Source organism: Siphateles boraxobius, unplaced genomic scaffold, assembly GCF_051911475.1.
Source record: "Siphateles boraxobius isolate OS27281-9 unplaced genomic scaffold, OSU_SipBor_1 65, whole genome shotgun sequence".
In the NCBI taxonomy this organism is placed as follows: Eukaryota; Metazoa; Chordata; class Actinopteri; order Cypriniformes; family Leuciscidae; genus Siphateles; species Siphateles boraxobius.
In genome coordinates this window covers 20212778-20239249 of record NW_027509192.1, presented here as the reverse complement: position 1 = coordinate 20239249, position 26472 = coordinate 20212778, and the positions used below count along the sequence as shown (strand labels likewise).

Below are 26472 nucleotides of genomic sequence, written 5' to 3'. Positions count from 1 at the left end.
TTTTAAACAGAATTCAACAGTTCTGTGTTTGGTTCTGATTTCTCTTAATGTTTCTGGTTCTTAAATGTTCCATTAAGAAGTCAGGATGAAAGGAATAAAACATTTATTTTGACATATAGGACGTCGTTGTACTTTTGTAAATTCCTCCTTACTGCAAAAAAGAAAAAGAAAATCTTCTTCCTACACATTGTGACATCACACTATGAAAGACATTTCATTTGAACAGCCCTCCACAACTGCACTTACTTTGCCATATTACTTCCGTAGCTCACCTAGCAGCAGTGAGAAGTGAGGTGCCCAGGAGAGAGCAGCAGGTTAGTCAAGCGTTAGTATTCAGTTCACATCAGGCACTTTAAGACACCTAAAGTTTACTGCAACTTTTGTATTAGATTGCAACATGATTATTAGAGGCAATATGGCCAAACATTAAGCTGTTTGTGGATGTGGAAATCCTGACATCTACTGACATCCTATCGTCACTGAATGAGAGTGTCACGTCACTTATGGTCCTGTCTTTCATGCCTTGTCACAACCGGTCCCGCTCCATCCCCTGCCACAGTCTCTTGGTCCTATTCTTTCGCAGCCTTGCAATATGGTCTTTTTTTGCATTGGCCTAAAAGGCCTTGATCCAGGTCTGCCACTGCACAAAGGCCACTGCTCCCCGATTTAGGACTGGGTCCTCCACAACTCCAAGACCGAAGACCAGGTCCAGCATTGCTTCAAGGCCCAGACCCAGATCCACCACTGCTCAAATGCTCATGTCTCAATGCCCACTGTGGGTCCCTGCAGCACCAACTCTTAAAGGCACCTGCCCTGAGTAGATGAAAAATCCAGAATTGCTGATCACCAGCATAAAGTATGTTTTGGATGCTGGGACCAACATGGGTTGCTGGTTTCTGGTTCCCAGCATGGGGATTGGAAGTGCTGGTAAACCAGATACAGCAGCTTAGTTTCGCTTAAGAACAGCATGACAATAGCATGACAAAAACTGCTAGATGGAAAATCCAAGATGGTCATAAATTCTAAAAATGCTCATAAAAAATGTATGTACTCGTTTGAGTCTGATGCATTTTTTATCCAATAAGAAAACATAGAACTGTCTTATAAGACTTAGTTAAGATGAAGTTAAATTTGCAACTTTTAGATGGAAACAGCTAATGCAAGATCTAACCAGCCTGGAAAAATAAGAAATTCATGCTGGTTTATTCAGGATCTTCAGCAGGGTTGCCTGAACATAAAAAAAATTTCACCAAGGCTCCAACACCTATAACAATAATACTATAGGGCACAATAACACTCCAACAATACTATAGGGCGCTGTTGTCATCTGCATGGTGATGCTCTCTCTCTCTCTCTCTCTCTCTCTGTACACGAGTTCAGGAAGAGCTCATCAGTGCTGAAGGCATCTTTGCTCTTTTGCATTATTGTGGTTTGGTGTTAATGTGTGTGGGCTAAGGGCATCACTGCATTAGTGTGGTGGATGGGTGTTGGTGGGCGAGAGTGTGTGTGGGTGCTGAGAATTGGCTGGTACAACAATGTGCTGTGTGGGCGAAAGAGAGAACTCTTTGAAAAATGGAGTGAAGGGGTGAAATGAGGCAGTGAATATGGAGGAGGATCAAAGAAAACAAATTAATTAATGGAAAAGAGAATATATGCAATATCTGTTTCATAGACCACTAATGAAACTAAAGGGTTAGTTTGTGATACCCTCTGCATTTTCACCAGAGATTCAGCTCGATTACAAATCAACACATGAATGATAAACAACGAATTTGTTATCAGTTTAATAGTAAAGATTAAATTCAACACTTTTTAATTTTCACCTTTCGTCATGCAGTACTCTTAATACTGCATATTATATGAGAGCTTTAAAAGTGTGAATTGACAGAATTTATCTTTACCTGTCCACTTATAATAAAGTGTTCTTTTGGTTGCTCTTCTTCACTTAATGGATCAGTTCGGTTTTGAATATTGGTGTCCAAACCTTGCTAGAATTCAGTATAAGCAGATTAATTTTGTGTATTTTCATCACACCATCAAAATGACACACCACTTCGATTAACTTCCTGTTCATCTAAGCTCTAGATCCAGCAAATTCATTCAGCTGGATCTCAATAATTTACAGAAATGAGAATTGTTACTAGGAACAAATACATATTTGTTTGTGATATATAAAACTTTATCTGTATTTTCACCTTATCTTCCAATACAACTAATGAAACATCTTTGAAAAAAAGGATAGATTTACATTTAGCAAAATTGTTTACTTTTTATTAGTTTTATATAATTGTTAATGAAAAATCTTTGACATTGGGTAAAAAAACAGAACAACAAACTACTGACAGAACAACAAAAACAGAATTCAGACTAAAAAAACACAGTGCAATTAAATCATCCACACACCAAAACATTCAGCAGAAGCTGCAGTATAACCTTCTACACAATCTACACAGAGGAACAGATTCGTTACCTGCTGATATGATGATTCCATTTCCACGATAACCGCAGAAAAACAGCACACGGAGTGAAGAGAGAAACATTGACACACTCTTTTGCCTTCGCTCCCTTGCTCCCTCCCTCTCACTCTCTCTTTCTCTCTCACCAACAAATTATGTAAGGGATCACGTACACTCCGCCAGTCATAACCACCAAATAAATCGACAGGGCAATAAGGACGCCTACGCCAAGCGGAGCCAATTATTACACAGCTACTCATTAAATAAATTAATAAATGGACATTAAATATTGATATAAATTAAATGATTTACTATGTGAGAAGATAAAGATCACAGAGTGTTACAAGAGACATGAAACCGGTAGAGAAAGAAATCTGTTGCCTGGGTGAACAGTCAATTATGGCCTGGTTTCACAGACAGGGCTTAGATTAAGCAAGGATTGGGCCTTAGTTCAATTAGGACATTTAAGTAGCTTTTATAAACGTTCCTTAGAAGGAAAAAAAAACATTACTAATGTGCATCTTTAGACAAAACAATGGCACTGACATATTTTAAGATATCTCAGTGCAAGTTGCTTTCAGTTAAAACATGCATTTTAGTCTGGGACTAGATTTAAGCCTCATCTGTATATATTTTAGTGTTTCCACAGAATGCCTAAACAGGGCAAATTCCCAAAAAGCCCTGATGGGAGTGCAAGTTCTGCACTTGTTCTACTGACGACACGCACATTACAGAACACAGAAGCATCCGGATCATTTCCATAATGACCAACAAAATCTACTTAGAGCAGCGCAATGTACGCAAATACTCTCCTCCAATAAATTCTGCGTCTGTTCCCACTCCTCTTCAGCGCAAATGTTTCACTGCGTGTCTTTAGTAAATCCTGAAAGTATTTTTTTAACGGCAAAAGAGGGTTTGCGCTGGCGCAAGCTGTTAGTAAATCTGGGCCTAAAGCCCCTGTGGATCAGCATGCTGATGAGGGCTTGTAAACAAACCATCCACTGCTTTATGTGATGTGTGTGTGTGGGTGGGTAGAACTGGACTGGGGACACACATAAACACAACACACAAACACATTCACACATACATTCTCATGTCTTGTGAGAATATAAAATGCTTCAGGAAACTGATCTTCTGTTCCAGTGTGGGAGTGCATTTGGAAGATACTATAAAAATATCATGGGGCATTGTGAACTGCTTTAAAAAAAACAATTTACGAAATCATAATTTACGAAACCTTATGTCACTTCACGTCACAAATCCAAAAGTTCCAAATCCCATTGAACTGTTAACCTGCGATCAGAGCAGTCAGTTGAATTCAAGAACCTTTTTTTTTTATCTCTTCAGTGAATCAGCTGACCAAGTTTACAAAAACGGTCTGAACAATTTTCACAAATCATACAGATGCGGTTCTCAGGTTCAACTGCAATGACTTGATACGCTTGTAGTGGTTAATAGCTCACAATTGTATGCACTATATGTTTTAGCAAAGATTCAGATTGTAGTCTGTGTGGATTGCAATGAATGTGCTATACCACTAAAGATTTTTTTTATCTAAATATTTTTAGATGTCATAAACAGACATAAGCTATTAACCTTATAATATTATACAATTAACTCGTATTTTATTTCCTTTTTAAAGTGAAACAGTAATTCCTATCATCAGACTTTCCACTGGCAGTGCATTGTTGCTAAGCAACTAAATGAAAAGTGTACAATAGAAATAGGACAGTTTGAGATTATAACACAGACAGGAAAGAGCACATACCACGGGTGATGAATATGACCGTTAAAACCAAAGAAAAACTATTTACTCACTGTATTTACCCAGCACACTGCTCAGTTTTTCTATAATTTTAAAATAAAACCCTTTATATGCCATATGAGTGTCAGGATTCAGGCTCGGAGACAGAGGTAAGTGATAAACATAAATGTATCTTTATTTAACTCAAAGGTAAGTATGCAGGGTTTCGGGAGTTCAACGGTGATCTCGAAGAGGATATATGTGGCAGGAATGCATCCAGGTGAGTGAATCCTCTTCTCAAGGAATAACGTGGCGGGTAACACAGATCAATAACTTGAGTTTTTCTCTCTTTTCAGATCGTTCGTGGATAGGCGTGATTCAGGAAGGATTCCAGGTGAGTAGATCCTTTGAAGTGCACTTGACAATGAGCTCACCAGTTCAGTGATACTTTCCCTTTCTCTTGCAGCTCATCCAGTGGGAAACGGGACTCGTGGCGGATTCCAGGAAACGGAGAACATGAGTCATGGAGCGGATCCTGGGAACATCAGAACAAGGACAACAAGGTTAGTTTCTTTCAGGTAAGTATACTTTACGTCCGTTGCTGAAGGATGGCTCAGAGTGAGACAAGTGGTGACTGGTACGGATCGTTCCTGTTGGAGGTTTGACAATGACTGGGAGTGAATCGGGTGCTTTTGTGCTGGCTGGGAAGTGAGTGCTGAGTGGAAACAGGTGCAGGTGATCAGATTGGCTCCTGACAGTACCCCCCCCCTCCAGAGTCCGCGCCAGCGGACCTTGGACCTCGACGTCGTGGGGGTCTGCCTCTGGGTCGTGGTGCAGGTTTCTCGGGATGCTGAGCCCACCAATACTTCTCCTGAAGTGTGGCTAAGGTCTTGGTTATACCTGGGTGTCCAGTGGCCACTGAAGAATGAGCTGAGGAAATCAAGGCGTTGCGAAATTCTTCAGGGACATGAATCTTCCCGGGAGGACATCCGGGAACTCTGGGTTGCTGATGAGCCAATTCTTGAAGCTGTTCGTTTATTTCCCACTGGATAGGATTTACGAATAACCTCTCGGGTAGAATGGTCTCAGGTTGATCAACAGGGCTCTCAGGGGCATGGATACGGGAAAGAGCGTCTGCACGGGTATTCTTGGATCCTGGACGATAGGCAATCTTGAAATGAAAGCGTGTAAAGAATAACGCCCATCGGGCCTGACGTGGATTTAACCGCTTGGCATCTCTCAGGTATTGGAGATTCTTATGATCGGTTAGGACTAGAAATGGGTGTTTGGCTCCCTCTAGCCAATGTCGCCATTCTTCCAAGGCAAGTTTTACTGCGAGAAGTTCTCAATTTCCAATATCGTAGTTTGCCTCTGCTGGAGAAAACTTTTTGGAGAAGAATGCACAAGGGAGTGGCTTTGAGGAGAACTCGGAACATTGGGACAGGATTCCTCCAACCCCGGTGGTGGAGGCATCGACTTCCACCATGAATGGTTTTTCAGGGTCTGGATGGTGAAGCAAAGGGGCACTGGTGAAGGCAGATTTCAGAGCGTGAAAAGCTTTCTCAGCCTCGGGGTTCCACTGCAGGATCTTAGGTTTTCCTTTTAGCAAGGAGGTCAATGGAGAAGTGAGAAGACTGTACTGGTTGATAAATCTCCTATAAAAGTTGGCGAACCCGAGAAATCTCTGAAGCTCCTTCACGGACTTGGGAGTTGGCCAGGACAGGACGGTCTCGGTCTTTTGTTGGTCCATCTCCACTCCTCGATCGCTGAGTATGTATCCCAGGAAGTCGATGGTGCTTTGATGAAAGGTACACTTCTCAGCTTTCAGGAACAGAGTGAATTTTCTGAGACGTTGTAGGACTAGAGACACATGTCTCTGGTGTTCGATTGGATTCTTGGAATAGATCAAGATGTCATCGATATAGACCAGAACAAACTTCCCTAGAAAGTCTCTGAGGATCTCATCCATGAAACTTTGGAAAACGGAAGGAGCGTTGACCAAACCATATGGCATGACAAGATATTCGTAGTGGCCAGCAGGGGTTATGAAAGCAGTCTTCCACTCATCTCCTCCTTTGATACGGATTAGATTGTACGCACTCCGTAAATCAAGCTTGGTGAACATCTTTGCCTCTCTGAGTTGTTCGAGAGCAGCAGGTATGAGAGGCAAAGGGTAGCTAAACTTCACAGTGACTTGATTCAAGGCTCTGTAATCAATGCATGGTCTTAAACCACCGTCTTTCTTGGCCACGAAGAAGAAACTTGCGGCGGCAGGAGATGTGGAAGGTCGGATGTAACCCTGATCTAAAGCTTCGTGGATATATTTCTTCATGGATTCTTGCTCTGGAATGGACAAGGAGTAAATCCGACCCTTGGGGAGACGTGCATCAGGGATCAGGTCTATAGCACAATCCCATGGTCGATGAGGGGGTAACTTGGAAGCAGTGACAGGATTGAAGACGTCAGAGAACTTAGAATAACAGGCTGGGATATTAGTTGACAAGTTTTCCGTGGGACTCTCTATGGACGTGGAGTTAACTTTGAGCACTTGGGTCCTTGGGTTACTGGATGAACGGGATACTGGATCGTTGATCTCTGGACATTGACATCCCCATTGCAGGATTTTCCCAGACGTCCAATCAATGGTGGGTTGGTGATGGACGAGCCATGGCCGACCAAGGATGAGATCTGTTTGGCTGTTTAGCAACACAAATGGTTCAAACCACTCTTGGTGCGTCTCTCCCACACACAATTGAATAGGACCAATCTGGGTAGTAACGTTCGTCTTGTTAATTAACTCACCCGTTACAGCGTAGATGGCGTAAGACTTGGGAGTGTTGATCTCTCGCAGACTGAGCCTCTTACAGAGTTCTCCAGAAATGAAGTTTCCCGCGGACCCTGAGTCGATGATAGCTGTTACAGAGATGTGTTTTTCTTGAATCTTTAATATCACAGGAATCGTGAGTGGTGCTGAGACAATGGGTTGATTAAAGACTGAGCTTACCATCATTTTCCCCGGTCGAATTGGGCAGTTAAGTCTGAAGTGACCCTTGGTACCACAGTACATACATAACTTCATCTCTCTTCGACGAACACGTTCAGCCTGAGAAATTTTTGAAGTGTCGACTTGCATCTCTTCAACTTGATTTTCTGGATTGAGATTCTTGGGATTCTGAAAAGACACAGGATGGTGATGAGACTGATCAGCGTAACAACTCAAAGATCGTTGATGGACTCGCTTGGCTTGCTGAATGAATTTCTCAATTCCTAAGCTGTCATCATAGATCGCCAGTTGGAGGCGCAAAGCTGGGTTTAAACCTCGACGGAAAACAGAAATCAGAGCTCTCTCATTCCATCCACTATTTGATGCAAGTGTGCGAAATTCCACAGAATACTCAGTCAATGACTTCTTTCCTTGACGTAATTGTAGGAGCTGTTCTCCAAATGAGGAATCATCCGCGGGTCGTCCGAAAACTTCCTTAAAATGTTTGACAAACTCTTGAACTGACGCAACCACTGTGGATTCCTGCATCCATAACGCCTCTGCCCACCTCAGAGCTGCTCCAGAGAGTTGCTGAATGATAAATGCCACTTTCGATCTCTCATTGGGATAGAGCTGAACTTGCTGTTCCAGAGCTAGCGAACACTGGAGTAAAAATCCGTTGCAGTCCTCCGACCGGCCAGAGAAGGGCGCTGGGCGCGACGGGGGAGTTGCAAAGCAGGTAATCGAAGAAGCGGCGCTCGCGAAAGTTCTCACTGGAGTAAACATGGGTTCTGTCGGAGGATCGGTGGTAGGTGTGGAGCTGGTAGCAACAGCGGGCTGTCCGGAATCCATCTCTCACCTCTTTCTGTTGTTAGGTCAAGCCTTCTGTCAGGATTCAGGCTCGGAGACAGAGGTAAGTGATAAACATAAATGTATCTTTATTTAACTCAAAGGTAAGTATGCAGGGTTTCGGGAGTTCAACGGTGATCTCGAAGAGGATATATGTGGCAGGAATGCATCCAGGTGAGTGAATCCTCTTCTCAAGGAATAACGTGGCGGGTAACACAGATCAATAACTTGAGTTTTTCTCTCTTTTCAGATCGTTCGTGGATAGGCGTGATTCAGGAAGGATTCCAGGTGAGTAGATCCTTTGAAGTGCACTTGACAATGAGCTCACCAGTTCAGTGATACTTTCCCTTTCTCTTGCAGCTCATCCAGTGGGAAACGGGACTCGTGGCGGATTCCAGGAAACGGAGAACATGAGTCATGGAGCGGATCCTGGGAACATCAGAACAAGGACAACAAGGTTAGTTTCTTTCAGGTAAGTATACTTTACGTCCGTTGCTGAAGGATGGCTCAGAGTGAGACAAGTGGTGACTGGTAAGGGTCGTTCCTGTTGGAGGCTTGACAATGACTGGGAGTGAATCGGGTGCTTTTGTGCTGGCTGGGAAGTGAGTGCTGAGTGGAAACAGGTGCAGGTGATCAGATTGGCTCCTGACAATGAGAAGGTTGTAGAAAGATTTCCAGTAAATGATGTCACCAATTTACAACAACAAAAAATCTCTACAAGCAAACAACCACATTCATAAAGACCACCTCTCTTCTCTATAACCAATGTGTCATCTTTCTGTTAGTTGTCATGCCAACAAATAATGAAATGCTAAAAGCTCTGACCAACATAGTTTGCCCTACATTTTATATAATAGCACTATGACAGTTTATCAGTACTGAAGATTCCTGAGTAGCATAATGGTACTTGGAATGAATAAATAATTAGCAGTCCGCATAAATTGAGAGTCTTTGGCAATGAGACGGTTTTATGACTGTCAGTGGATCAGCTATGGATCCAGGCAGCTTTGCTGTTGTTAAACCGTCCCTGAGAGAGGTAAATGTGACGTGCTGCTGGTTAATGCGGTCTGTAGCTTAGTGCGTAAGCTACAGGTGATGATTACTCAAACTCTGTCCACTTTTAGGAGTCCTTGAATATCCATCCTTCTCATTGAAGACCTTTCAACATACCATGAATTTTTCTATAATACAATTTTTTTACATTACAGCTCAGGGACAGGTATCCCGATAACTATGTATCTTAGCTCTTAAGAGCACTCCCAACGTGCAAGGTTTCGAAGGCTCGCAGCGATTCCACGCGCGTTTCCCAAAAATGCACTTTACATTAAGCATGCATATAAATAAAGGTGCTATATGTACCTTTTTCACTCTACTAAAGCATAAAAATACCATAATATGTTGGAAACATGCTAAGTTCACATATTTGTTTCTCTGAAAAACACTTCTATAGCCAGTTATTTTACTTTAAAATGTGCGTTTCCAGGCTGGAATGTTATTGTTTTGGTCTGTGATACCGCACGTTGCCAATTTGCAAATTTTCATTGTCCATTGCGCTTGTTCCTGTTGTGTGTGTGTTGTTGCGTTAGACAATTGGAAAAGTTTTTGGGGCAAACTTGACCTGTTGAAAAGAGATGGTATTCATCCCTCCTGGGATGGTGCTGCTCTTCTCTCTAGTAGTTTGGCTCATAGTCTAAGAGATAAAACATGACAATCTGGGGCACAGGTCAGGAAGCAGATAAACTGGCTAAACCGAACATCTGCTAGCGGCCTTGCGTCACCAAGGTCAGATAAATCCCATCATATAGAGCCTCTTTGACCTATATATCATGATATAGAGACTGTGTCTGTTCCCCGAATTTGGAAATCCAAAAAACGTCCAAACCCATCTAAGGTTAAAAATTTAATTGATGTTCAACAAATAAAAAAATAGATATAATACAGATGAGCAAACGATAAAGCTTGGGTTGCTGAATAGTTAATGATATGATTTCAGATTATAACCTAGATGTGCCGTGTTTGACAGAAACCTGGCTAAAACCAAACGATTACATTACTTTAAATGAGTCCACCCCCCAAAAGGCAAAGGGGGAGGTGTTGCTGTAATTTATAGTAATATCTTCAAAACCACTAAGAAATCTAGTTTTAAATATACTTCTTTTGAAGTGTTGGTGCTTAAAGCTGCAGTAGGGAGTTTTGAGAAAATGTTGACTTAGCCTGAAAATTTGAACAAGCACAACTTACAGGTCCAACCCCCTTTCTCTCTGCTGCGCTACAGCCCTCCCTCCACAGCACCTCCCCCACAGCGGAGCCTGCCGTGAACGCGCAGGCTAGTAAACAGGGCCATCAATGATGGCGGATTATAAACAGATATGGAACATTCACTAAAAGGGACGAAACATCAACAATATGCTTTACATTGACTACATTGGCCTGCTCATACTTTGACTACAAGCTTGGTCCTCAAATCATTATGTATTTTGCAATACATGTAACTTTATAACGTTGCACTCTTTCTATAAGTTATAAATAGCTAGTAAGATAACGTTAAAGGATTAGTTAACTTTTAAAACATTTTTGCTGATAATTTACGCACCCCCATGTCATCCAAGATGTCCATGTCTTTCTTTCTTCAGTCGAAAAGAAATTAAGGTTTTTGATGAAAACATTCCAGGCTTTTTCTCCATATAATGGACTTCAATAGGACACAAACGTTTCAAGGACCAAATGACAGTTTCAGTGCAGCTTCAAATGGCTTTAAACGATACCAGACGATGAATAAGGGTCTTATCTAGCGAAACGATCGGTCATTTCAAAAATAAATAAAAAACTTTTAGTTTTATAAGCACAAATGCTCGCCTTGCTCTGTTCTGTGATGCACGTTCGTGATCCTGTTCGAACTCATCAAAATGAACAAATCTTTTTTCGAGTAATTTCGTTCGTTGAATGAACGAAATGACTCCAAAAAAGACTCGTTCAAAATGAACGAATCTTTTTTCGAGTCATTTCGTTCGTTGAAAGAACAAAATGACTCGAAAAAAGATTTGTTAATTTGGATGAACGAGTTCGAACAGGAGAGTCACGAACGACGGTATGCACTCGCGGTGTGCAAGAGAGGGGTGATCAGCGCGTACACGAGCGTGATTGACACTGCTAAGACATTCCTCCTGGCTCTGATTGGTTGTTTCTGCCCGGGAGCGGTGTATTTCTGCAAATGGCAATAGGACCACAGGGAGGAGCCAGAGGAGCTTTATTTTTTCACAGATTATCTGTCTCATATTCTACTGTCAGGACATAATGACAGTTTTAACAAATATTTGTTTACAAAAGTTACCTACTAGAGCTTTAATGTAAAAATATATAATAAAAACGATAAATCACGTTTGAGTATTCTGCTGGCTACTGTATACAGGCCACCAGGTCACCATAAAGATTTTATCAAAGAATTTGCTGACTTTCTATCAGAATTACTATTGGCTGCAGATAAATTACTAATTGTTGGTGATTTTAATATACTTGTAGATAATGAAAAAGATGCATTGGGATTGGCATTTAAAGACATTGTAAACTCACTTGGAGTTAGACAACACATGTCAGGACCTACTCATTGTCGTAATCATACTCTAGATCTAATATTGTCACATGGAATCAATGTTGATGCCGTTGAAATTCTGCAGCAGAGCGACGACATCTCAGATCATTATCTAGTCTCGTGTAAACTTAATTTAGCCAAGGCTGCAAAGCCGACTCCGTGTTACAAGTATGTTAGACCTATCACTTCTGACACTAAAGATTGCTCTATCAATAATCTTCCTAATCAGTTTCATCATCTCAGCATCCCGGATAGCTTAGAAGAACTTGATATTGCAACAGAAACTTTTAACACTCTCTTTTCCAGCACTTTAGACACAGTTGCTCCGTTGCGCTTAAAGAAGATTAAAGAAAATAGTACAACACTGTGGTACAACGAGCACACTCAGGCCCAAACGAATATGACAGAACGGATCAATCGCAACCTAAAGAAAATGATTGCTTTAGACGTGGGAGATCAGCATTGCCAATCGGATCGATGGTTGCCCGAATTTTGGTTTGCAATCAATACTACTTTCCAAGAGAGCACAGGATTCACGCCAGCTGAAGTAGCTCTAGGACGGAAATTAAAAGGACCGTTAGAGTTGTATGCTCAAGAATTTTTTTAAATATATATATATATATATATATATATATATATATTATTTATTTATTTTTTCCTTCAAGGCTTCCACCTTGAAAACTATTTCAAGGTTTGCTTTCTCGAGCCACCGGGCACTGTTGTTGTGTGAATGAGCGGAGCAAGCTAAGGGGTTTCTGTTAGAACGGTGTCGTTCTAAGTATTTAATACGTTAATAAGTTAATAAGTATTGATCTTTGCAACGGAAGTGAATAGATCAAACTAATTTTAGCTGGACACGTTATTACTGGACAATAACTTTATTCTAGAGCTGCTGTAAAGTCAAAACAGTCTCTGTTAGAGGTCTGCAGCGGGAGAGAGACAGGAGATGAGTGGTTCGTAAGTATATCAAGTCCATAATGACAAACACCTGTGTCTTGTTGCTGTAATTGGAGTGGAAAGACCAGATAAATCCACTGGGAACTGGAAAGCTGAGAGAGAGCGACAGGACTGAGAGCTCGTGAGTGTTCGTTCTGCTGGGAAAGTGCGACTGCTACGTTGTCTCTGCAGAGAAAGTTTATGGAAGTGCAAAAAGCACACCTTTTGTTTGTTTATATTTATGAGTGAATAAAAGCACAAGTCTTAGTCAGCAGACCCTGTCTTCCTTCCGTATCTTGAACCTTATCACAGTGTACTGTGATTGTCAAAACATTTTGAAACTAAACAGAATTTCATTAAGTTGAGTAACAACGTGTTACTGTAACACTCACTCAGTTTTGTTAATCTTTAGTTTCACTTTCATGGACTTTCAGTTAGTTTTTATTAGTCGCATGTTTCTTTGTCTTTGTTTCCCGCCACTCATCTGTTCCCATGGACACTAATCTTCCACCACAGCTGCACATCATTTAGTTTGTTACCTCTGTGTATTTAGTTCTGCTGTATTCAGTCTTCAGTTGTTGAAGTTTGTGCGTTGTGTATGTCTATCCTTGTTTCACACACGCACTGTTAAACCTTCTGTCTGTTCCTGTGTTTATTGTTTTATTAATCACTACGTATTGGATCCTGTCTACCTTTGTCTTCATTCTCTTAGTTCTGTGACCGACGATTGGATTGGAAGATGGATTATGCAGGCAAGTTTTCTGTGATTGCCCAGAAGGGTATAGATTTTTAGTTTTTTACCGAAAACTTCTGTTGTCTTGCCATCGCCAGCCCCCTTGACGACGAGACCCTGAAGTCTTTGTTCTGGATTGGGGCTAACTACCACCCTCCCATAGACCTCCTAGACACCTCTGGACTAAACTAGAGGGATGCCATCATCAGGTGTCTGGAAAGTGTCTACCCCCGGTCCAGAACACAGGCGGACCCAGCCTTTATCACCACCTACGACCACGGAGGAATCGTGTGAGCCCCCCCGCAGATGGAGAACTAGCTGTTTGAACTCTGATGTAACTATTTCCTCTGAACCTTCATTGCTGTTTCTAAACCGCACTGAGAATTGCATTGACTAAACTGTATATTATTACCTTTGACCCTGTCAAGTCTCCATCTGCCCCAGTCACCACCCTTCTCAGCCAGTCCTCCAGCCCCGCCTCTGCTGGAGGTTGTTAGCCCTTAACCATCTCCTGCAATGCCAAGCACTCATGTTGAGCCTGAGGTCCTGCAACCACCATCAGCTCCTGAGCAGATAGATCCAGTTGCTTCGCCTCTGGACTCAGATCGTCTCGCTCCATCTTGCCCCGTCGACTTGTCGTAAAGCCTTACGGGTTTCCTCGTCCCCCATGGTCAGTTGTCACACCACCTCCGCCATGGACTTGCGGATCTTTGTCTATGCTCCATTCCTCCACCCCTACGGCTGCAGCGGGCTCCTCTTTCCATTCGGATATGCCTCAGTTCTCCATCACACCGGCATCGGCTCAGTCCTTGGGCAGTCTGGCTTTACCTCAGACGCTGGTCGACGCGGCATCGCCCAGGTATCCTGTGCCAGTGACGTCTGCGCCCAGCGATCCATCGCCTCAGCCTCCGTCGGTCGTCACCCAGTTGAAGTCAGCCTCCACGCCACCTTGGCTCCTCCCTCCCTCATCTCCACCGTGGGCTGTCGGCTCTTGGTCTGTGCCATCAGACGTACACCATCATCGCCGCTGGGGTCTCATCGTCGTCCATCGCCGCCATTCTTCTGCTATCACCATCCTTCCACGCTCTCCTCCTAAGACACCCCCTTCTCGCCTGGCCGCGAGGTCGGGCCTTCCGGGTGGGGGTGTTATGTCTCTTACACAATCAGTTTTGTTCATCTTTAGTTTCAATTTCATGGACTTTCAGTTTGTTTACATCAGTCACGTTTCTTTGCCTTTGTTTCCTTTGCCTTTGTTTTCTTTGTGGTCGATGTTTGCGTGTTGTATGTGTCTACCTCTCTTACACACACACACAGACACACACACACTGTTAAAAATATCAGGTACAGTAGCTACATCTTAATTTTTCTCAAGGAAAAAATCTCTTACTAATGTTGTAAACATACAGGGAGCCCTGTCCGCTGTAATTATTAAATGTTAACAGCTCAAATATAATGCAGTTTTTAGAATAATAAGATTATATTTTTAGTGATATGAATAAAAATATAATATGTAATATAGTGCATATATTTAACAAAATACTCCCTCCCTATAGTTTTCTTGCTAACTAACTCGCTATGGTCATTAGCCAAAATGGCTTTCCTGAAGAAGGTTAATGTTAAGTTACATGACATATTGTTCTCCAGCTGTTTTATTGACCTCTTTCCGCAGTTTAAACACTTTTTGATCGATTACATGAGACAAGATAGATTTCGGCAAGTTGTTCTTTTTTTTTATTTACCATTAATTACTAGTAAAGAGGAAGAGATGATCAGTTCACGTGCCGCTTAAACTGAGGAGCTACAGCAATCTCTCACGTCACATTTAAAAGTGTCAAACGTGTATTTTGTTGTTTGAATTTCATAATAAAACTGAGTTTGAAAGCTGATCCTTTGTTTCATATCAAAACTAACCTGCTCCGTCGTGTCTGTTGGTGTCAGTGTCCTTTTTTAACAGTGTCAATTGCATGTCACACTGAATATGTGTGAGTTGGCAGCCCTGTCTTCACCAACACGTTGTGCAGAATTGGCCCCAGATAATTGGCCCCAGGGCCTTTGCAAGTCATAATCCATCCATACAGCCGTGGCGCAGAGTAATGGAGGTGTGTCGTGCTGTCGTACTAACATTTTAACATGAGCACAGTTGATGTGGCTCATTGACTAGGCAGACTCAACAGTGAGAAACAGCACAGCGAGCCAGGCCTGTGATCGTTCAGATATCCTCTGGAGGGCAGCAAAGAACTCTGAGTATTAAGGATTAGTTCACTTTAAAATGAAAATTAGTCTATGTTTTACTCACCCTCAAGCCATCCTAGGTGTATATGTCTTTCTTCTTTTCTATTGCTTGAGAACATTATTTCTGCCCCTCTTGCAATCTCAAAAAATATATGGTCCATACAACAAAGGTTTTTCCTCACAAACAAAGTAAAAGAAATATATTTTTTTATTAATTCATAATATTTACAAAAATGTCCTTGAAAAAAATGTATGCACGTTTCGCCGGAAGCTAGTTATTTTAAAGTCTGAAATATTAATATTTTTCTTACTCAAACGTTTTTCTCCAGAAGGCCTTTATTAACACCCCAGAGCCGTGTGAAGTTCGTTTATGATGGATGGATGCACGTTTTTGAGCTTCAATCTGTTGGTTGCAATCCACTGCCATTATATCCTGGGGAAGAGCCAGGATATGTTTTAATATAGCTCCGATTGTGTTCGTCTGAAAGAAGAAAGTCATAGCTATACACAAAGGCTTGAGGGTGATAGCCTAAATCATGGGCTATAATTTTCATTTGAAAGTGAACTACTCCTTTAAAGATTAAAAAATTGCAATTATAGGAAGACTTGTACGCCCACTCAACCAAAACTCACCTTTGAGCAAGGAAATAAAGGGGAGAGTAAATCCCTGTTGTGCAGGCGGGGCATGTTGTCACACTGCTTTAATGAGCCCCTATTAGAAATATGCTATTCTATTCTATACTTTAATTAATTCTATTGAGAAAACATGAGAAAAAGGTGGATAAAGTTTATAATTTGTTTATTTTTAATTATTAAAAAATGCCATTATCTTATATGAAAAAGTTAATAATTGTATTTTATTGAAAAAAAATTAGTTTGTCTTGTATATTCGTTTGATTAGATACGATAACATTTTAATCTGTCATATTATGCATGTTACAATGAGCACCACCTATGGGGCATGTTGTAACATTTCACTTCCATTCTTTCGGGGTATATCAAGAAAAAAGTATATACTGTATTAATAAAACAAAACCACATAATTGTACTAGACATGTGGGAAATTAATGTCGGGAAAAAGAAATACTCTGAACCCCAAGTGAATTTACACAAACTGAGAAAGTCATAAAGCGTTACTTTATGCCCCGCTCTCCTCTAGCTACAGGTCAAGAGAAGCATACTGTGCCCAGGATGACATTAATATTATTACAATGGATTCCTATTTAACAAAGATATACTTCGATTTTAAGCTAATTACGGTGGATATACGCTCAATTTAACAACACAAGCACCTATTAAACATATTGCCATTATTATTGTATAAATATAGGCTAGGGTTTATTTGTGTACCTCAAATGTGTTCAAATATTGGAATACTGGATCTTTGCAAAATAATCCTTGAAACATTTCTTATTTAAGGCCATTCCTGTTTGGAATGTGATTGTGTTTTGATGTAATGTGAACAATAATCATATACATTCTGCATTTCTATTTTCTATGTGGATCAGTTTAAAATTTAAACTGTCATCTGCTTGACAAAAAATGTATGCCACTGCCCACTGACATGCTTTTAAAGCTATAGTTATCCCATTTTTAGGCCTTAGAAAAACCTTAAAATGCACATGTGCAGATCAAAAAAAATCTAAAATTCCTCGGGGGGCATGCCCCCAAACCCCCTAGCACTTTTGGGACCTCAGTAGGCTATTTAGAAAACCCTGCATACGACCGTGGGTGGAGACCATTTGTGTAAAATATATTTCATTAACATTAACTTTGGGCTCAGTCACTGTTATAAATATGAGGGGGGTCCTTGGAAATGTTTTTCCCCTATAAGGGGTCCCTGGCTCCAAAATGTTTGAGAACCCCTGCTTTAGACAACGTTACTATTGATTCTACAGTTTTTACGGACCATAAATCCATTCACATTTTTATTACCATTAATGAAGTAGAAGTGAATACTGGATTTTAAACAATTCTTTATTATTAAATGACGATTTTAGGTGTAAAGTCTTAAGAATAATTAGAAAATACTAATTACTAATACTAGTAATTAAACAGGTTAATTACTAACCAATAGGCTGCATTGGGATCTTACGAAATGTGAGGAGTTTAGCCAATAAAATGAGTAAAACGATTGGCATAAAAATAAACAAGTCAGAAATGCAAGCTATCTTCCAAGAGTTTGGTGTTGTGAAGTAATTACTTATTTAAAATAAGTAGCCTACTAAAAGAGAATGTGATTTAGGACGCAGCCCATGTGATTCCAGTGGTCAATGTGCACATGTTTTGATGTGCAAGCCATAACATTTATTATTAAAGATATAATTTTAATACTAGGCCTATATTATTTTGTTGTTATTTATGAGCTTGTTTATGTTGTAATGTGTTAATGAACAGATAAATTGCTGTCCTGTTCAGAATTATGCAAATTATTAATCATGATGATTGTGTAAAATCGAAACAACTATGGTTATAGGCTACCTTGCACTTTGAGACCTATTTCAAAGTTTGTGTTCTCAGGCCACCAAAACACCATTGACGTGTATGCTAAATTAACGGCCATTAAAGGTTTTATGTTTTCAGTTGAAAGAAAACGGTGTCAAAAGTTAATAACTAATGATTTTTACAACGGAAATGATGGATCAAAAACTTACTTAAACTGGACAATGACTTTCTTCTAGAGCTGCTGTAGGCTACAGCCAAAACAATCTTTGTTGCATTCATTTCCTATTATTACTGTAAGCTGCTTTGTAACAATCTTTACTGTAAAAAGCACAAGGCCCATATGAAGGTTAGGCTACCTGCTTATCGATTAAGCAGATATATAGCCTAGCTACGTTAAACAGAAAAATTGCCTGGTGAGTTTTTTTGGGGTTACCTTTTTTTACTTGACTAGCAGTAGTGTAGGAGGAGTAGGCTATAAACTACCGAATTATTTTTCTCAATGATTGACATGGGCCTATATTCTTTCCGTGAAACAGGCGCAAGCATTAATCGCATCGCAATTCAGTCCGTTAGTTTTTGTTGCATTCAATATGAAATGCCCGAGTGTTTAAATTATATGTTCAATATTTCTAATTTAAAAATTTAGCCTAATAGGGGAGACCGGGGGCAATTGTAACATATTTTTCATTTTCCTTAATAACATACAGACTACTTGAGATAGACTAGTCATCTTTTGATACAAGATACATATATGTGCACTAATTAATAATAGAATTTATATATTTTCACTTATAAGAACAAGACTAAACTATTTAATTAAATGCAAGAAGTCAGAGTGTTACAATTGCCTCCGCCAAGGGGGAAATTGTAACAGTGTGTGGGGGCAATTGTAACACTGAGAAATAACGACTCAGTTACTAACGAAACCTCGGTTCCCTGAGAGGAGGGAACGAGTATTGCGTAAGTAGCTTACGCTATGGGAAAACTCCTTTTCTCGAGAATATTGAAGTCTTTATGTAAAACGCATTGCAGCTGCACAGCAGACAGCAATGAGCGAAGGAGCTCGGTCATTGGCTGTGCTGCGGCAACTTGCTTGAACCAATGACGGGGCGACTCTGGATGCGCGACCAATGAGTGGGCCTCGCGCCCGCGCGCGTCAGAGCCCGCCAAGATGGGCGTGGCCAAGAGCTATATATTGGGCGCCCCGTCATGAGAGTTCTTTAGGTTAAAACGACTGAAGCGAACTAACCAAGCACAAGCACGGCAGCTTACGCAATACTCGTTCCCTCCTCTCAGGGAACCGAGGTTACGTTAGTAACCGAGTCGTTCCCTTTCGAGAGGTCTCTCCTATTGCGTAAGTAGCTTACGCTATGGGAACACCATGCAAAACGCCGTGCGTGCTGAACTTCGCCTTATGATAGCCAGAGGCAGGTGCCTGAGCTGAAAAGCAAAGTTATCATCCAACTAGCCGGCAGAGGCGAGCTTTATATGTGGGAAAAAGTAAAGAGCGGCCAGAAGGTGCTCAGTGTGACACAAGCACATACATAATCTAGATACGAACTCATAGTTCTACTAGCATCATGCTGATAGTACATTGGAATGCAATGTCGGGACCTGTAGGTTGTAAAACCTGATAAATGTGGACGGTGAGGCCCAGCCTGATGCCGCACAAATATCCTCGATCGGTATCCCGCTCGACGATGCCCAGGAAGAAGCCACACTCCTGGTGGAGTGTGCTTTGACTCCCCAGGGGCATTGAAGTTCCTTGGCTTCATAAGCCAGCGCTATGGCCTCAACTATCCAGTGAGAGATTCTCTGCTTTAAAACGGCGGAACCTTTCGTACGGCCGCCAAAGCATACAAACAGTTGTTCTGTCTATCTGAATAGGGCAGAACGCTCCAAATACACTCTGAAAGCCCTAATGGGGCAGAGTAGATTAGCGTCGTGTTCGTCTGCTGGTGACGATAGCGCAGTTAGGAAGATAACCTGTGCTCTGAAGGGAGAGGTGAGCACTTTAGGAATATACCAATGTTTTGGCCTAAGGACGACCCTGGAGTTGTTAGGTCCGAATTCCAAGTTGAAGTCCAAATTGTCGAAAGCGCGTGCAGGTCGCCCACTCTCTTGACCGAGGCGAGTGCCAGCAAGAGCGCAGTTTTGAGCGAGAGCTGCTTAAGGTGCACGATTCGGAGTGGTTCGAACGGGGGCCCTTTAAGAGCGTCTAGGACAGTAGCTAGGTCCCAGATCGGCACTGAGGGGGGGCGTGAAGGGTTCATCCTCCTAGCGCCCCTTAGGAAACGAATAATTAGGTCGTTTCTTCCCAATGGACGTTCCATCACAGGGTCGTGTGATGCTGTGATGGCTGCCACATATACTTTGAGCATGGAGGGGGTGCGGCCCGCCTCCAGAAGCCCTTGTAGAAAAGCGAGTACGTTCGTAATCTCGCATGTTTCAGGGTTCAGGCCCTCGGCGTTACACCAGTCACTGAACACTTTCCATTTCTGGGCGTATAAGCGTCTCGCCCACTCAGCGATGGTTTTTAGCGCTCCACTCATGAGGTTCCTGGGAACCCGTTGAGGGGCTGTGCATGAAGGGCCCACAGATCGGGGCGGGGTGAAATATCATCCCGCTGGCCTGACTGAGGAGGTCTGGCATCAGTGGAATCGGCCGTGGTGCAGATTGCATTTGCATCAATTCTGGAAACCATGTTTGGTTCTTCCAGAGTGGGGCTATCAGGAGCACTGCGTTTTTCTCCTCTCTGACCCGACTGGTGACCTGTGGCAGCATCGCGATCGGGGGAAAAGCATATAAGGGGCGGCTCGGCCAGCTCTGGGCGAGCGCGTCCATGCTTTTCGTGAAGAAAAGAGAGCAGTGTGCATTCTCAATGGAGGCGAGGAGGTCGACCTCCGATTCGCCAAAGATTTTCCATAACCACTGAATCGTCAGCGGGTTGAGAGCCCATTCTCCTGGGAGAATCTTGTCTCTGGATAGCATGTCTGCCCCTTGGTTCAGCGCGCCTGGCACATGCGCTGCTCTCAGCGAGCGCAAGTTGTGTTGGGACCATAAGATGAGTCTCCTGGCCATTGAATGCATGGAGCTCGACCTGAGTCCACCCTGGCGACTTATGTACGACACTACCGCCATGTTGTCCGTTCGGACCAGGACGTGCTCGTTTTTTAGATGTGGAAACAGGGCTCTGACAGCCAAAGCGACCGCTTTCATCTCTAGGCAGTTTATGTGTAGGCGCCTCTCCGGGTTTGACCAAAAGCCGGAGACAGGCCTGCCCTCGTAAAGGGCTCCCCAACCTATTTTGGAGGCATCTGTTGTGATCATCTTTCTCCTTGTGTTCACACCCAGACTCACGCCTGACTGGTACCAGTCGGCGGCTTTCCAGTGCGTCAGGGCTTTTATACAGCTGTGGTTCGCTCTGATTAAAAGGTGGCCCGAACACCACGTGTGAGCGTGGACGCGGCTCTTGAACCAGCGTTGGAGAGGACGCATATATGCAACAACCCTAGCTGGAGTATGGCCGATGCTGAGGCCATGAGACCTAGCATCTTCTGAAACCGCTTGACGGGGGCGCGCGCGCCCGCCCTGAATGATGTTGCAAGGCGCCGGATGGTGAGCGCGTGCTCTGATGAGAGACGAGCTGTCATCTGCATCGAGTCTAGAACTATTCCCAGGAAAAAAATCTTCTGGCTGGGAGATAGTATACTTTTTGCAAAATTGATCCTTAGACCCAGGCATTCTAGATGGCTGATAATCCAAGATCTGTGTGTTATTAACTGACTCTCTGATTGTGCTCGGACCAGCCAATTGTCGAGATGATTCAGTATTCGCACTCCCCTTCGTCTCAAAGGGGAAAGTGCTGCATCCATACATTTCGTGAATGTACAGGGAGCCAGGGACAGGCCGAACGGAAGTACTGTGTACTGGTAAGACTGTCCCTCGAAAGCGAATCTCAGAAAAGGCCTGTGATGAGGCGCTATTGGAATGTGAAAGTAAGCATCTTTCAGATCCACTGAGAGAAACCAATCTCCTGGACGTACTTGCGCGAGGATATGTTTGGTTGTTAACATTCTGAACGAGCGAATCATTAGTCCTTTGTTCAAGTGTCTGAGATCTAGGATGGGGCGGAGACCGCCATCCTTTTTCGGGACGAGAAAATAGCGGCTGTAAAAACCTGTCCCGCTCATAGAGGGGGGAACAGTTTCCACAGCGCCCATTTCTATTCATTTGCGCACCTCGGTGCGTAGAACATGCGAACACTCCTTTCTCACTTTCGTCTCGACAACAGTCGTAAAACGCGGTGGTCTGCGAGCGAACTGGAGCGAGTATCCGTGCTTTATTATATTCAACACCCATTTCGGCATATCTGGAATGTTTTCCCATGCCGCTGCGTGTACAGATATGGGCTGAATACAGGCTAGGGGCGGGCTGCTGTGACGTAGGTACCCGTCCAGCGAATCGCCTGAGCTCACAGCTCTCAGAGGCGAGGGCGCACGCTGAGCAGCTGAGTGAATGGGCGCGTGTGTGATTACAACAGCGCGCGCTATGTCTTTAAAACTCACAGCCTGAGCTGGGGCTGTGTTTGACACCGTAGGGACAGTGTTTATAAGTGGGGGTGCATAGACAGTGGTAGGCACACGCGTCACTTTTATAATGTTTCCCGCTTTTACTGGGGATGAATTCATAACTGTGTGAACAGTTCTTGTGTGTAGTGATGCGTACATGACCGTAGGCACGTGATCTACATTCATGGGGCGTGCAGCCTGTTTTCTGTGTGTCGCCGTAAAAACGGCGTTTGTTTGCAGGTGAGCGAGCTCTGTGACTGGCCCATTGACTGCTGTATGGACATTTCCAGCCGCCTGTCAGGGGACTGGGTAATGTTTGAGATTTTGCAGAGAGAGTGGTCCGGCTTTTGCGAGACACGCACTCTCTCTTCTCATTCCTGTGGCTAAGAAGGCTTTCGAGGCTCAGGGTTCAGCACAATCTTGGGCCGAGGACCCCGTCGCTCAGGAGGCGGCTTGCGGTTGTGGGAGCGTGAGCGGCGTCGAGCGTCAGTCTGAGGCGCGGGCTGAGAGGCGGTTGGGGCTGCCCTAGCCCGCAGCGGCTGTGGCGGCCTCTGTCTGCTCTGCGATGAGCTGGAGCGTTTAGGCAGGAAATGGCGCATAGCTTGTGAAGCGTTCTGGGCCTCAGTGAAGCGTTCGGCGAAACCTTTAACCGCCGGTCCAAACAGCCCGCTGGCGGAGATAGGCGCGTCGAGAAACGGGGCCTTATCCGCGTCCTTCATCTCCGTCAGAGTCAGCCACAAATGGCGCTCGAGAACAGTCAAATTAGCCATGGCGCGGCCAATAGACTGGGCGGTGGCCTTCGTGGCTCGCAGGGCTATGTCAGTCGCGCTGCGTAGGTCCTTGAAGGCTTCGGGTTCGGGGCCAGACTCGTCCAGGGAGCGGAGAAGCTTGGCTTGGAACACTTGAAGTACCGCCATTGAGTGAAGCGCTGTCGCAGCTTGGCCTGCGGCGGCGTAGGCGCGACCAGCGAGAGCCGAAGTAGTGCGGCAGGGCTTCGAGGGGTGGGAAGCCTTGGCTTTTCATCCGGTGTTGGAGGGCTGGCAGAGATGATTGGCCACGGCCTCCTCGAGGGGCGGCGTTCCCTCGTAGCCTCTTTCATTCGCGCATTCCACAGAGGAGAGCGACGAAAAAAAATAAGGCTTCAGACGTGCAGAGTGGGGGGCTTTCCATGACTTGGTGAGTTCGTCATGAACTTCCGGCCAAGAAAGGAGAAGGCCTTTGCCGAGGGGCCTGCTGGCGCCCCTGCAGAAACCACTCGTCCAGTCGGCTTCGGGTTGGTTCTTCGGGAGAAGACCAATCGAGCCTGAGGTCCTCCACGGCCTTCGAGAGGATGCGGACAATCTCTGTATCCATGGTGGAGCCCCCACTCGTGTTAGTTAGCGTCGACGGGGCGGGGTCGAAAGCGGAGCCCGGCCAGTCGTCCGATGCGGCGTCGATAGACAAGGTGTCATCTAATCCCCCGTCGTCCTCGGACGCGCCGAAAGTCACAAGGCCCACCGCTCTGCTAGAGGGGTGTGGGTCCGGCTGAGTGAACTGAACCGGCGGTGGGGAAGACAAGAGCGGCGGTGAAGCACGCGGAGACTGGCTCGGCGTGACGTCACTGAGCTCAGGTTCAGGAAGCCTCTGTGAGCGGCGCTTTTTCTTAACACGCGGCTCAAACAGAGGGGTGGTGGCGATGGGCTCGCTCGCGGCGAAAGCGGCAAAACGAGCCCGCAGTGCGGGGAGACCCAGGTCGTCACTTTCCGGGCATCCGCCCTTGGTCAAAGCAGCTTCTGCGTGGTCCCGGCCCAGGCAGCGAGCGCAGATGATGTGACGATCCCCGTCTGGTAGAGGGTCTCTGCACGACGCGCAATAAGGCATTTGAAACAACGCCTCGGAAAATTGCTCTTTTACAAATGTCGCGGGGCGAACAGATGTAAAATACTTGCGTGCAGCGCGCCGGATGGCTCAGTAGGATGGCGTTCGAACGCGGCTGAAGATGCCGAAATCCTCGTAGCAATCCCGCTGGTATGCTTTTCCACGGCAGCGAAGGCTTTCAATAATCCGGAGGATCCAGCAAAGAAGGTGTTCGCTGAAGGAGATTAAATCTAAAGAACTCTCATGACGGGTCTCCCAATATATAGCTCTTGGCCACGCCCATCTTGGCGGGCTCTGACGCGCTCATTGGTCGCGCATTCAGAGTCGCCCCGTCATTGGTTCGAGCAAGTTGCCACAGCACAGCCAATGACCGAGCTCCTTCGCTCATTGCTGTCTGCTGTGCAGCTGCAATGCGTTTTACATAAAGACTTCAATATTGAAGTCTTTATGTAAAAGACTTCATTGGTCGCGCAATATAGTCGCCCCGTCATTGGTTCGAGCAAGTTGCCGCAGCACAGCCAATGACCGAGCTCCTTCGCTCATTGCTGTCTGCTGTGCAGCTGCAATGCGTTTTACATAAAGACTTCAATATTCTCGAGAAAAGGAGTTTTCCCATAGCGTAAGCTACTTACGCAATAGGAGAGACCTCTCGAAAGGGAACTCCTATTAACCCACTTTATCTCAAATAAAAGCCTACCTCAAAGTAATCACTTTGTTGCTGTTGTATTTAATAATGTTACTTAAGAGTTTTTTTGTATATGGTTCAAATATTTTTAGATGTCAGGCATCACACGCATTATATAAAAAAATTTATGTTAATTGATGATTTGTTAATACTGGAACAAACATTTATTTTAATACACCCTTTTAAAATGAAGTTTTACAATAGAATTTAGTGAAATATGTTCATTTTTTAACAGAAAAGTATGTCAACACACACAAACAAGCTTATTACAATGGGCCTTGTGGCTCGGGGGCAATTGTAACACAGTGTTACAATTGCCCCCGATACTGCAGCCATGACAAAATCTTATATGCTAGATAGCCCTAACTTACCTGTATTAGCATAGGTTGTCCATGTTCGTTTTTAATCAATAAACTAGGGATAAAATGTATATGGGCCAGTGACAAATAAGGTTTTCAACTGATTAAAAATTCAAATAGGTTAAAACTGCACATCAAAGTAGTTATTATCTTTATGGGGATGTTTTTTACTTATTACTAAAATCTCAATTTTAAACAATGTATTTTAAGCGGTTTAAGTGAGAAATATGTGACGACACCAGTCAAAATGTCATACGGGATAACGTTAATGCATTTTCTAAATATTATAATATTAAAACTTTTCAAATCAAAAATACTTAATGAATATGTAAAGTGATGCAGTAAAACAATATTTAAAGCTCAGAAAAAAAAATCTGCACAACTATTTTTTTCTCATTATATTGTTATTTCTTTAAACGTGACCCTACTTGTTCAAGTTCTTTACACACATTTTAACACTGCAATGTGATTTAAAATGCAAAATGTCTGAAAAAGTTTTACAGGACTTGATATCATGTTATTATTGTTTCCTCAACTCCATGAAGTGAAATTATGCATTTCAATGGGAAAAAACAGCGTTATCCCGCCTGACTTAAATTGTTACCCGGTATGACACCATATGAGTTAACACATGAATTGTCATTTTTACAACACTTACACATAATAATGTTCATAAATAATTAATGTTATGCAATGTTTTTCCAAGGAAATTAATTAGGCTCCACTTTAAAGACATAGAGATGTGGTTTTCAGTGTGTAAACTGTTACACACAAACTCAGTGTGGTTTCTTCCCAGATTTGGCAAGTAAATACATTTAAACCATTTTTTTTCATGTTTATGAATATCAAAACAGCACAACTTTTCAACATTAGGTTTAATTTATTACTGAAAAGTACCTTGAACCATTTTACTGATCATAGTCAATCTACATCAATATTCATAAATAATGTAAAGGGTTAAAGTAGGCGACCTTCACTCATTTCACTGAACAAATTTACAAAAGCATCTAATTGAACAACATATTTATAAAGA

General features: G+C 43.3%; 1 protein-coding gene across 2 annotated transcripts in view; it reads right to left on the bottom strand.

Annotated features, from left to right (window-relative positions):
• Positions 1-2526, bottom strand: part of ccdc136a (coiled-coil domain containing 136a) — a 55631-nt gene extending 53105 nt beyond the window's left edge. Inside the window, exon 1 of one of the 2 annotated variants that reach the window (XM_077209939.1) lies at positions 2471-2526. The gene's annotated coding sequence lies outside the window, so the exon portion shown is untranslated. The remainder of the gene's footprint in view (positions 1-2470) is intronic. The other variant, XM_077209941.1, reaches the window with a different exon arrangement.
• Positions 2527-26472: the final 23946 nt, after the last annotated feature.